Genomic DNA, 12,760 nt, shown 5'->3' with positions numbered 1-12,760 from the left:
GCTGCATTGGGTCTTCGTTGCGGTGCGCGGGCTTCAGTAGTTGTGACGCACGGGCTTAGCTGCTCCGTGGCATGTGGAATCTGCCCGGGCCAGGGCTCGAACCTGTGTCCTCTGCATTGGCAGGCGGATTCTTAACCACTGCGCCACCAGGGAAGCCCGCTGGCAGTTTTTAAAATCTGTTTTGTTACTGAGGTGTAACCGACATATAAAATAGGGACCTTGTCACAAACTTGCATCACCCTTGCTGAGGCCATGCTAGTATCGAAGGTACGTACAGAGGATATAGATCTTCTCTGTGTCTTTCCAATTTTAGTAGATCTGCTGCTGTGGCGGCGGTGGGCACTTCAGTCGTTTTTGTAAACGAAATTTCTAACTGCTTTTGAAACCCACAGTGTTGTTTTATTTTGCTGGTGGAACCCAGCGGGCGATGTTGGGATAGGGCTGTGGCCACAGAGCATGGTTAGCTTTGGGAAAGCAGCAGAGCCAAAAAATGCCCCCTGATTCAACACTTCCGCCCTCTGAGTGACTTCAGCCCATATCCAGTTACAGAGTCACAGGCTTCCTTTGGCAAAAACACGTTTTTGCGCTAGAGTTCGCCAGGCAAAGCCAGCGTCGCCTGGCTAGTGGAGTTTGGGGGCCCAATCTGCTTCACACGTGATTAGAGGCACTGCTTGTTCAGGGCTCCTCTGTAGAATGTTTATTCATGGAGAAGTAGAAAGAAACTCCAGCAGTCCAGCTGGCTTTCCAGATCCTGGGTGGAATTTGTAACCGTGTTTTTTTCTTTCATTGGATGTGGCTGTCACAGAAAGAGAATAAATACGGACCCCTGCTCGCCACCAATGCTGTGCTTCCATTGCATTTAACACATAATGAAAGTCAGGTGTGCGGTCAGAGATACAGAGCTGAACCAAGGCGAGGAGTCCCACACTTCTGTCCCCAGAGCTGGTGACAGTTCTGGGCAGGATCCTCTGGCCTCCCTCAGTTGGCTGCTGGCTGAAAGATGTGGTCCTGCTGAAGTGTTCTCATCTTAAAACTAAATGACATATGAAAGAGGAAATACAAATGCCTAAGAATCATCTAAATGCGCCTGCCCTTGTGAATAATCAAAGAAATGCAGTTTAAAATGAGATTGTATTTTTTTAAATAAATTTATTTATTTATTTATTTTTGGCTGTGTTGGGTCTTTGTTGCTGCACGCAGGCTTTCTCTAGTTGCAGCGAGCGGGGGCTACTCTTCGTTGTGGTGCGTGGGCTTCTCATCGCAGTGACTTCTCTTGTTGTGGAGCACGGGCTCTAGGCGCGTGGGCTTCAGTAGTTGTGGTATGCGGGCTCAGTAGTTGTGGCTTGCGGGCTCAGTAGTTGTGGCTCGCAGGCTCTAGAGTGCAGGCTCAGTAGTTGTGACGCACGGGCTTAGTTGCTCCACGGCATGTGGGATCTTCCCGGACCAGGGCTCGAACCCGTGTCCCCTGCATTGGCAGGCGGATTCTTAACCACTGTGCCACCAGGGAAGCCCAAAATGAGATAATATTTTTTACCTATCACAAGATGAGATTTTTTTTTAAATGACACTATCCAATCATCTTAATTAACTTTTGTTATTCAGAACTAAAAATTACTTCAGTGTTTTATTAGGCTTTACCTTCATGAAAGGTTGGAAATTTTTTAGACAATTTATTTTGAAAGCATAATAAATTGCCTAATAGACTTAATAAGCCAATTTAACTGGATTGGTGGACTGGTCAGTAGATGCCAGGGCTGTGAGGGCTGGAAAGGACTTTAGGGCTTATGTGGTTCAGCCCTTTGTCATCTTCATGAGGAATCAGGGATGTAGAGCAGGTGTGTCTGCAGTCCCAAGTATGAAGGGCTAGAACTGCGTTAGTAAAACACAATGTGCTGTTGCTTAGGTCTTGCTGTAGGTGAATAGCTTAATATAGGATTATGCTTTCTTTTCTTTTTTAATGTCTCTAGGATGTTGTGCTTTACTGTCTTTCCAGACAGACAAAATGTCATAAGCCTCAAAAAACAGGAATTCAGGCCTGTTTTCCCGTCCGCTCTCTGTCCTTATACGACTGTGTGTCTAGATGCCTCTCTGTATTTTTTAAAAATTTTCGTTAGAGTTGATTTACAAGGTTGTGTTAGTTTCAGGTGTACAGCAAAGTGGATCAGTTATACGTATACATGTATCCACTCTTTTTTAGATTCTTTTCCCACATAGGTCATCACAGAGTGTTGAGTAGAGTTCCCTGTGCTGGACAGTAGGTTCCCATTAGTTACCTGTCTCATATATAGCAGTGTGTGTATGTCAGTGCCAGTCTCCCACTTTATCCCTCCCCCCTCTGTATTTTTAATGAGGATTGCCACCTGACCACAGTTGCCGTCTCTTCGGTAGACTTACTTAGCAACCATTTGAGCAACTCCAAATACACAGAGGTGTTTACAGTCTGAAAGGGGATGTTTAAAAGTCTATACATGAGTCTAATACAAAGTAGGATAGGCTGTGAGAGCTGGTGTTAGTCAAGCTCATACTAGATCCTGTCATGAACAAGTGCCAGCTGTAAATCGGCTCTAAAATTGTAGAAGTTCATTTCTAGCCCCTGTGAAAACCAAAATGCATGTTCCTTATCGGCCAGCAGTTCTCCAGGCAGCAACTCCAGGACCTGGGCTTCTTCCGTCTGTGACTCTGGCTTTAGTCCTCCTTGAATCCGCCGTGCTTGTGCACATGAAGCTGAAAGAAGCAGGGAGCATGGGGTACAGCTTGTGGGGGGTTTTCACGGGCCAGACCCGGGAGTTGCCGACATCATTTCTTCTGACATTCCACGAGGAAGAGCTCAGTCCTATGACCATTTTAGGACATCTGAGCGCTGGAAAATGTGATCGAGCCGTGTGACCAGCCCGTGAGCTCTGCCACGAATAGCTGTGAGGGTCCCAAGTGGGAAGATGTCTATGGGGTGAAGTAACATCTCAGCAAATAAATGCGTAGGTACCCAGGGTTGCAGAAGTTATTAATACTTATTTCTATGATTATCATTTTCGTTGATTTTAATAAATGCATCTCTGCTGACTCCTCGTAGGTGTATACACACTTCAGGCCGTTTGTGTTTTCAGTTGTGGTGCCTCTCTCGGGTCGAGGACATGTTTGCAAGCTGGCCGGATCCAGTGGAGATCAAACCTTCCCCAACCACCCAATGTAGCCTTGGAGAGGTGCATGAAAATCATGAGCTCTCCCCAAAGCCACATGCAGAAATGGTCCCATCAGTATTTTTTTAAATTTTTATTTATTTATTTGGCTGCACTGGGTCTTAGCTGCAGCACACAGGATCTTTTTTTTTTTTTTCAGTTGCATCATGTGGGATCTAGCTCCCTGACCAGGGATCAAACCCCAGCCCCCTGCATTGGGAGTGCAGAGTCTTAGCCACTGGACCGCCAGGGAAGTCCTCTCCCATCAGTATTCTCGATTTCAGTTCAGCCGTGACCGAAGGCAAGCGGTCTGAGGGCCTGTGCTGGTGGCTGGTCCCCACTCCTGACGTTTGTCACCCTCACAGCTGTGTAACACAGACCTGCCCACGTGGCTGACAAGCTTCTCCTTCTGCCCTCACTGTGCTCCTGCGGGGTCGGCCCTCCCAGCTGGGCCCCAAACTCTGGGCTCTCACTCCACGAACAGCAAACGTCGCCGGCCTTCCTGAGTGCAGATCTGATGTTGCCTCTCACCTGCTGGAGTGTCTTGGGTGTCCTGCAGATTGCAGACGGAGGCCCAGACTCCTGGAGTGGGGGGGGTGTCCTGGGGTCTTCAATCAGGTGGTCCCAGGATGAGGGAGCCCGCCTTGCCAGGAATTGATGACTTTTGTTTTTCTTTGAATTTTGGTTTTCTCTCTCTCTCTCTCTCTCTTTCTCATTCTGTGTTTTCTACAGTTGAATTTTGGACGTGAAATTGTTATATGATGTTCTTGTCATTCTCAAAATGCGTTACGTGTTTCTGACCTTCGTCCAGTGGGAAGGCCTCCCCCTCCCATGTCCACCCGTGGGAATCCTGCCCATCCTCTGAGGGACAAGTTCAAACACCACCTCCATCAGAGCTTCCCTGGTGGCACAGTGGTTGAGAATCCGCCTGCCAACGCAGGGGACACAGGTTCGAGCCCTGGTCTGGGAAGATCCCACATGCCGTGGAGCAACTAAGCCCGTGCGCCACAGCTACTGAGCCCGCATGCCACAACTACTGAAGCCCGCATGCCTAGAGCCCGTGCTCCGCAACAAGAGAAGCCACCGCAGTGAGAAGCCCGCGCACCACAAGGAAGAGTAGCCCCCGCTCACCACAACTAAAGAAAAGCCCGCTCACAACAACGAAGACCCAACACAGCCAAAAATTAATTAATTAATTATTTAAAGAATTAAAAAAAATAAACCACCGCCTCCATCATGAAGCATCCCCTCCTTAGGAGTTAATCTGTCTTTCTTAGGATTAATAATCGGATACACTTACTAGGATAACAGCTGAACAGCCATTTGGTACCTCCACTGTGACATGTTACTCTGCTCAGTATTGTAATCTGGCCCGTTGTCCCGCCCCTGAAAGATAAGAACAATTTCACTCATCTTTGACCAAGACGTAGTAGATGCTCGATAAAATTTATTGATTTGGAGTCACAGAAAGAATTTCCTTTGAATTACTGTCTGGCATTTTCGCTGGGTCTGACCTTTTTCCTATATTGAGTAGCAAATACGAAATAGCTAGTCATTTGGTTCTGATGATGGGAAATTACTCCCCATGTCATTACTGCATCTGCTTTTCCTAGTGATTAACTGTAAGGATGAGAAGTTACTGGAATAGAAAGTTTATCTCCCTGGCTGGTAGGTGGGTGACCCTGGGCCGTGGGTTAGGTTGGCTGCTTTTACTACCCATGTGCCTGTAGTATCTTGCGTGTTACCTCTGTTACAGCCCTTACTACACAAAACATAACTAACTCACAGATTTCAGATGGAGCTTGTGGTTTTGATGATGGTGGTGATGATTTGTTTTTCTTGCTTGGCTGCCACTCTAGACCAGCTCGGTCCGTAAAGTCCCTGTGATGATGGAAACGTACTGTGACCTGAGCTGTCCCCAACAAAAGCCACAAGACCCACGGAATTCCCTGGCGGTCCAGTGGTTAGGACTCCACGCTTCTACTGCAGGGGGCGCAGGTTCGATCCCTGGTTGGGGAACTAAGATCTCACATGCTGTGCGATGTGGCAAAAAAAAACAAAAAACAAAAAAAACAGCCGCAAGACCCACGAGGGTACTGAGCCTTTGAAATGTGGCCACTGCCACTGAAGACCAGAATGCTTAACTTCAAGACATTTTAACTTTTTTTTTGGCCGCTCCACAGAGCTTGCGGGATCTTAGTTCCCCGACCAGGGATTGAACCCGGGCCCACGGCAGTGAAAGCGCCGAGCCCTAACCACTGGACGACCAGGGAAGTCCTGAGTCATTTTAACTTTCAGTAGTCACGAGTGGCCAGTGGCTACCGCAGTGGAGGGACGGCAGTGCTGCATTCCTAGGGGAGTGACATCTTACGGGCCTGTTGTCCTCTCCTGTGCGGGGCGAGGCGCTCGGTGGCCCACAGTCAGTACCCGTCGAGTGATGGGCACTGAACACTCAGCAGGGGCCGCAGAATTCAAGGGGCCTGCCGGCGTCTGTGTGTCACCTGCCTTCTCTGCAGCCCCCATGAGGCGGCCCAGGCCACACGGCCACCGGGGAGCAATTTAGCAGGAGGGCTGGGAGCCTGTGAAAGGGGCCTGGCAGAGCCGTAAAAGAAACAGAAGAATCTCGGTGGTGAGCCGAGACCCTCAACCTGCCCGGGCTTGAATCGGGTGATCCTGCTTTTTCCAGAGGCAACCGCGCAAGTCATTTAATTCCAAAACCCAGAAGCTGTGAGACCCCGGGACCTGACCTGAAGGAGTCCAGTGTGACTCTGGTCTGGGGAAGGGAGATGTGGGTATTGTGCTGGCGAAGGGAGGGAAGAAGGGGGCCGCCTGGCTGTGATGTTCTCCCCGTGGGGAAGGAAGTGAGGGCCCCTGTAGGGGTGAGCACTTTCTGCCTCTGGTCCCATTAGAAGGATGCTGGACACCTCTTCCCTCCGAGGACCTAGCTCTCCCGCAGCACAGTCTAAGGGTCAGTCGGAACCCGGGGACCAGCTAGAGGCAGCAGTGGGCAGACTGCATCACCTAGAGTTGCTGGCACCCAGGGGGCCACGTCCGCGTGGGCTGTCAGTCCCGGGACAGTCAGATGCCCCCTCCTCTCCTGCTCTGGGTGGGAGCCCCTCCGGCCGGTCCTTCCTCAGCCGTGTCCCTGGTACCTGGCTGGTGGAGGTGGAGGCCCAGGTGTCTGGCATCACCATTCCAGCCCTGTGGATCCAGGCTGCTGCTTCCACTATTCTTTTCACTGCAGTAGGCATCTCCTGCTTGTTTATAAAAATGAATGAAATAACTATCCTGTTTTTCCAAATGGAAATTGCCCATTTTGGGAGCAGAAGTTTGGCAACTTCAGTAAGAGTGTAAGAGCACAAGAAGACTAGAGTAAGATGAGGCAACGACTTAACCAAACTCTCTGTTTCTGGGATGGAACGATGGAATTGTTTAGAAAAAAGAACCAGTATATGTAACTGCTGCCAGAAAACCCCATATGTGCAAATCCAGATTTATAAATAGTTCAGAAGGATTATTCACATGGTAAAATGACTATTATATGTAATATATAAAAATATATAATACATATAGTAATGTTCCTTTAAATAAGAGAGTCACTTACTTAAAAGCCTTTGGGAACCTGACAAGCAAAATGAATGTGTGAAGCAGCCAGGAGAGAGGCGATAGAGAGCGGTGGGGAGTTTGGAAAATTAGCCTGTGCATACCCTGCCCCATCCATGAGGCATTTATATTTCAAAAATTTTGAAACTTTATGTTAGTCAAAGAGATTTGATTGGCTGACAGTTGGTGATTCCTGCTTTTTTAAATAGTAAGATTTCCCCAGGTCCTTTTAAAATACGCTTTGGTTTGCAAAAACAGGAACACATTTACTTGATAACATAAGATAGACATTTAAATTCTAGTTAGCCCATGGCTTAGAGAGAGGTCATTGGCCTGCAGGTGATGGGGATCCAGAGCTCCATTTATTGCTTTGTTCACTCTGTCCCAACCAAGGAATGTGCAGAAGTGGATGACACTTGACCAGGTAAATGCTTTTCCCCAGACCAGCAGACCCACTGAAAGCAGATGACGGGAGAAAGGTGCGAGCACCCAGACATCTCTCCCTTCCCCTCCCCGCTCCCCTGAAAACGAAGTCCACAAGTGTGGTTGCCATGCTTCCTGTACCACACTTACCTCTGGCCATTCTTTTCTAGAGCATCTTTTTAAATTAATTTATCAGGATTCGTGAGGAGGAAAAATTCCTCTTTCTTATCTTCCGATGGACTTTTGCTTGGTACCCAGGGAGAAAACTCTGCTTTTCCAAGTGAGGTGAGGGGGAGTCAGCAGGGATCGGCCCCTCTGGGAACCTTGCAGGGACCGGAGTCTGGGGACTTGCACCGCCTGCTCCTTGGGTCGCATTGCAGCAGATACAGAGGACACATTTACACTTCCTGAGGCCCTGGGACCTGGGGAATCATGGTTCTCTGAAACATCAAGAATTAGTCTTTATGGCTTCCCTGGTGGCGCAGTGGTTAAGAATCCGCCTGCCAATGCAGGGGACACAGGTTCAAGCCCTGGTCCGGGAAGATCCCATATGCTGCGGAGCAACTAAGCCCGTGCACCACAACTACTGAGCCTGCGCTCTAGAGCCCACGAGCCTCAACTACTGAGCCCACGTGCTGCAACTACTGAAGCCCGCATGCCTAGAGCCTGTGCTCCACAACAAGAGAAGCCACCGTGATGAGAAGCCTTCGCACCGCAACGAAGAGTAGCCCCCGCTCGCCGCAACCAGAGAAAGCTGGCGCAGCAACGAAGACCCAACGCAACCAGAAAGAAAAAGAGAAAAAAAAAAAGAATTAGTCTTTAGCAGTGTGGTCTCAGGATCCGGTTGTGTGTGCTGACACCCTGCGCCACAGTTGGGGCGGGTTTGCTGTCTCCTTCCCAAACAGTGGGAAGTTTGTCGCTGTGGCAAATTTATCACTGTGAAGGACAAACTCATTTCAGGGGAAGGGCAGTTTTACATTTCTCTGAAAGGCCACAATTAAAACCTCACCACTCCTACCCACCCACTCTCTACCCTTCACCTCACCCCCAAGATGTGATTTGTCCTGCAAGCTAGAGACACAGGAGAAACGACACAGTGTTTGCGAGATAAGGCTTCCCAAGGGGCTGCAAAGAGTAAGATGGTGGGGCTGGGATTCCCCCTCCAAAAAAACCCAAAACTTACTTATTTTCATCTCCACCAACTGTTGAGAAATATCACACAAAGGAATGCTATATGCCTTAAGGCTGAGAGGGTTCATTGGGCAAAACTTAGAAGGAAGAACTAGAGAGAGACCCAGGGACAGAGAGGGACCCTTGGGGAACTTGCTGAGGCTGCCTTAACTGAGAAGGAGAACAGTCACCAGGGGATTCTGCAGGAGGTTATGGAACTTTCTGATAAAGTCTGGGTTCATCATTGCATTAATCTCTGGTCTCTCCTTAAGAAAATATTTTAAAGAGAAAAGTGTCTATGGAGAGAAATGCACGCCAGAGAAACAGCTATCTACAGGACTAAACAGCAATTTTTGACCCCCCCCCCCAAAAAAAAAGAGACAGAGGAGGCTTTGCCAGGTCCTCTTTCCTGGAGCGAGTGGTCGAGGTAGCTGCTGTTTCTTGCATGGCTGGGTCAGGCCTTGCGCTTGTGTAACCAGCCCACATGGTTTGCATTGAACCCCCTGAGCCCTTCCCTCCCTGCCAGCTCCACCTGCCCTCCAGCCAGCTGTCTCTGTACCTAAATTTTCCAACGTTCACTGAAGGCAGAGGTTTCTTTTTAAGTGTGAGGACCCTTTTTTAAGCAAGAAAAAAAAAGTTATGTGCCCCAGGAGACAAAATAGTTATATTTTCCACTGAGATAGTGTGTAAAGATTCCCTCAAATCATTAGGTATTTTCCCATTTAAAAATATCTGTGTTGAGAAAGACAGATGTTATGTGACATCATTTACATGTGGAATCTAGAAAATAGTACCAATGAACTTATTTACAAAACAGAAATAGACGCACAGACTTAGAAGATAAACTTCTGGTTACCAAAGGGGAAAGGTGGTGGGGAGGGATAAGTTGGGAGTATGGGATTAACAGATGCATACCACCGTATATAAAATAGATAAACAGCAAGGATTTACTGTATAGCACAGGGAACTCTACTCAGTACCTTGTAATAAACTATAACGGACATGCGTGTTATTTCCAGTTTGAGGCTGTTCTAGTCTTGACACATATTCTGGTGTGCACGTGGCAGATTCCTCCAGGAGAGTGGAACTGCTGTGTCTTCAGGAACATGTTTTAAAAATGTCACAGCTTTATTGAGATATAACTCACATACCATATAATTCACCCATTTGAAGTGTATAATCCAATGGTTTTAATATACTCCTTGAATTGTAATATACTAGCATCACCACAGTCATCAGTAGCACTTTTAAGTGAATTAGTATTTTATTAATTACAAGGATGTACATATACGTAGACTGTCAGAGTGGAAGTACGTGGACATATTTACTCATTCTGGAGACAGTGCTTGGTCTGCATGTTCTGTGGTTCTGTGGTCTCCAGATGTCTTTAGCCCCCAGGGGAGGAGCCACTGGTTCCAGGCATTTCATGTAGAAATTTGCCGTTAAAATCCATCCATCCATCCATCCGTCCATCCATCCATACATACATATATATGTTATTTGAAAAACTGCATGCTTTAATTCGCTGCGTATTACTATGGATGGTTCTATGACAGTGGCTCTCACATTTTCTTGGGCATCAGAACCACCGGATGGCTTGTTAAAACGGATTGCAAAAAAAAACAAAACAAAACAAACAAACAAACAAACAAAAACGGATTGCTAGGCACCACCCTCAGAGTTTCAGGTTCAGTAGGTCTGGGTGGAGCTTGAGAATCTCTGTACTTAATCGGGTTTCAAGTGATGCTCATGCTGTTAGTTGGGGACCATATTTCGAGAAACTTGTAGCCGGCTGTTACCTTGGAAGTTGGAGGACTGCGTGAGGAAGGAATTCATTCAATCATTCAGTAGATGAGATGGGGTATGAGACACAATTTGTTGGAGGGAAAAGGGCAGTTAGCAGGCTCTTGTAGTAGCTAAGAGTATGGCAGTAGCAATGGAGAGTCAGGAACACATTTTTAAAGTATTAGGGAGTCACAGTCAAGAGGCCTTGACAATTGCTTTGACACGGAGGGTATGGGTGAGGGAGGGGTCAAGAAGGACACCAAGATTTCAGGCCTGGATCCAGGAGGAGAATTGGAGGACAGAGAACAGGCAGGATTGCGAGGAAGAGGTGTAGCCAATCAGTATCTTCATGTCTGTACTTCTTGGCTCTCTAAGAAGACTTACTCAACCATCATTTCGTGGTCAAAAGGTGACTGACCCCCCTAAGAAACTAGAAGCATGTGATCATGGGAGTTTCCCTGGACCACGGATGTTACATGCTCAGTGGGGATTCAATATCAGATTTCAGAGGGACTCGTAACTTTAACAAACAAGAATTGTTCTGAGTACATTGGAAATTATCGCACTCCTTTTTATTTATTTGTTTATTTATTTTTGGCTGCGTTGGGTCTTCGTTGCTGCACGCAGGCTTTCTCTAGTTGCGGCGAGCGGGGGCTACTCTTCGTTGCGGTGTGTGGGCTTCTCATTGCGGTGGCTTCTCTTGTTGCGGAGCACAGGCTCTAGGCGCATGGGCTTCAGTAGTTGTGGCATGCGGGCTCAGCAGTTGTGGCTCACGGGCTCTAGAGCTCAGGCTCAGTAGTTGTGACGCACGGGCTTACTTGCTCCACGGCATGTGGGATCTTCCCGGACCAGGGCTCGAACCCGTGTCCCCTGCATTGGCAGGCAGATTCTTAACCGCTGCGCCACCAGGGAAGTCCCGCACGCCTTCTTTATCGCAATATCTCTCGGACCCTTCCAAAAGCAACTTGAAGTTTTCTTTTGGACCAAAGCGCATTGCTGTATGCCGTCCTTCTTGCTCTGTCCCTCTCCAACTCTACATCCTGACGTGGTCGTCCTTGGGCTGATCCGTCCTGCCTTTCCAGTAGGTTTGTCATCCCTGCTGGACCACGGCGCCTTGGGGGAGCAGCACCTTACACATTTCCAGATGCCGGATGGTGCTCGAGTCTCTGAGGAGAAGGTAGAGACGTGGCTGGCGTCTCTGAAATCTCCATCTGCAGCCGACAGTGGTTCCCAAATAAGAGGATAAGAAACCGAAGCAGCTTCTCGCTGGTCGGTGGGCTGCCACGCGTGGGGGCCTTAGTGTCCCGCCTCCTGTTTCCTTGAGAGCAAAAGGAAGGCTTTTCTTTCCTTTCAGTTGGGTTCTGTCCTAATGACAGGGAGGAGATGGTGAACAAGATCGTTTCCAGAGCAAAGACACAAAACCACGAATAAACAGATTAGCGCGCCAGCTTCTTGCGCATTACATTCAGTGCTGCTGCAGACGCTCACAGGAAGCTGGAGATGAGGAGGACGGAGGGGCCTTCTCTGGAGCGGGCGGTCAGTTGAAGATGGGACCTCAAGGCCAGAGGAGCCTGCCCTGCACAGAGAGAGGAGAAGCTGGTCCTGAGGTCAGCCAAGTGCAAAGGGAGAAACCGTGGGGACGGGCGAAGGCAGGCCTCAGACAGCCGGGGGTTCCTCCAGCGGAGTGGAAACCAGGGGAGGGTGGGAGGCCCGGCCGGGGGGGGGGGCCTCTTGAAAGGCCTCGCGTACGTGTTGAGGAGCTCCGACTTCATCCTTTAGAAGACGGGGAGCCTTTCTTAAAAAAGCAGAGAAGTCTCTGGTCGATTTTGAGTTTTAAAAAGAGCTCCTTTGGGACTTCCCTGGCGGTCCAGTGGTTAAAACTCCACGCTTCCACTGCAGGGCGCACGGGTTTGATCCCTGGTCGGGGAACTAAGATCCCACACGCCGTGTGGGGTGGCCAAAAAAAATTAATTAATTAAAAATAAATACGTAAAATAGAAAGAGCTCTATGGCAGCCGTATTCGTTGAAAGGCAATGCAGTTTTCCACCATCGGTGTAGGGTCTTCTCCTCCCGAAGACGCAGTCCCTTGGTCAGTCCCTGTTACAAGCTATCTGAAACTTCTTTCCACGTTCTCCCCGAACCTTGCATTTCTTCCCGTAACCACACTGCTCCTCGCCTCTGCACCCCTCACACCTCACAGGGTCTGTCTCCCGACCCTCATCTCTCAGCCTGGTTGGGATCTCCCATCTCAACATAAACACCAGCTCTTTAAAACCATCATTCTATTTCTTATACATCAACTATCCTTCAAATAAAAGTTTTTAAAAAATCCTATTATTCTATTTTAATTTCTCCAGCTTTAAACAGCCTGACCTGTTCTCAATCCATGTATCATTCTGTTTGGGGGAAAGTCTGCTTTGTTTCACCCACAAGGCTGTGTGTGTGAGTGTGTGTGTGTGTGTGTGTGTGTGTGTGTGTTTATACTAGTCACTTTGTAATCAGCCTGTTTTTTATAAACATTGCTTTTGGGGCTATTTCCTACAAATCAGGATGTTGTCCTCGGACAGCCTTCCTCTTGGTAAGAGGGCAGTGGTGAAAAGCA

General features: G+C 48.3%; 1 protein-coding gene and 1 pseudogene across 2 annotated transcripts in view; one reads left to right on the top strand and one right to left on the bottom strand.

Moving 5' to 3' along the window:
* WNT5B (Wnt family member 5B) overlaps nucleotides 1-12,760 on the top strand; it is a 94,723-nt gene that overhangs the window by 63,304 nt on the left and 18,659 nt on the right. The window lies entirely within an intron of this gene.
* Nucleotides 207-333, bottom strand: LOC118902901 (annotated as a pseudogene).

The sequence above is a fragment of the Balaenoptera musculus genome, chromosome 10, assembly GCF_009873245.2.
Source record: "Balaenoptera musculus isolate JJ_BM4_2016_0621 chromosome 10, mBalMus1.pri.v3, whole genome shotgun sequence".
In the NCBI taxonomy this organism is placed as follows: domain Eukaryota; kingdom Metazoa; phylum Chordata; class Mammalia; order Artiodactyla; family Balaenopteridae; genus Balaenoptera; species Balaenoptera musculus.
Note: the sequence above shows the minus strand (reverse complement) of the source record. Positions and strands in the feature narration are given on the sequence as shown.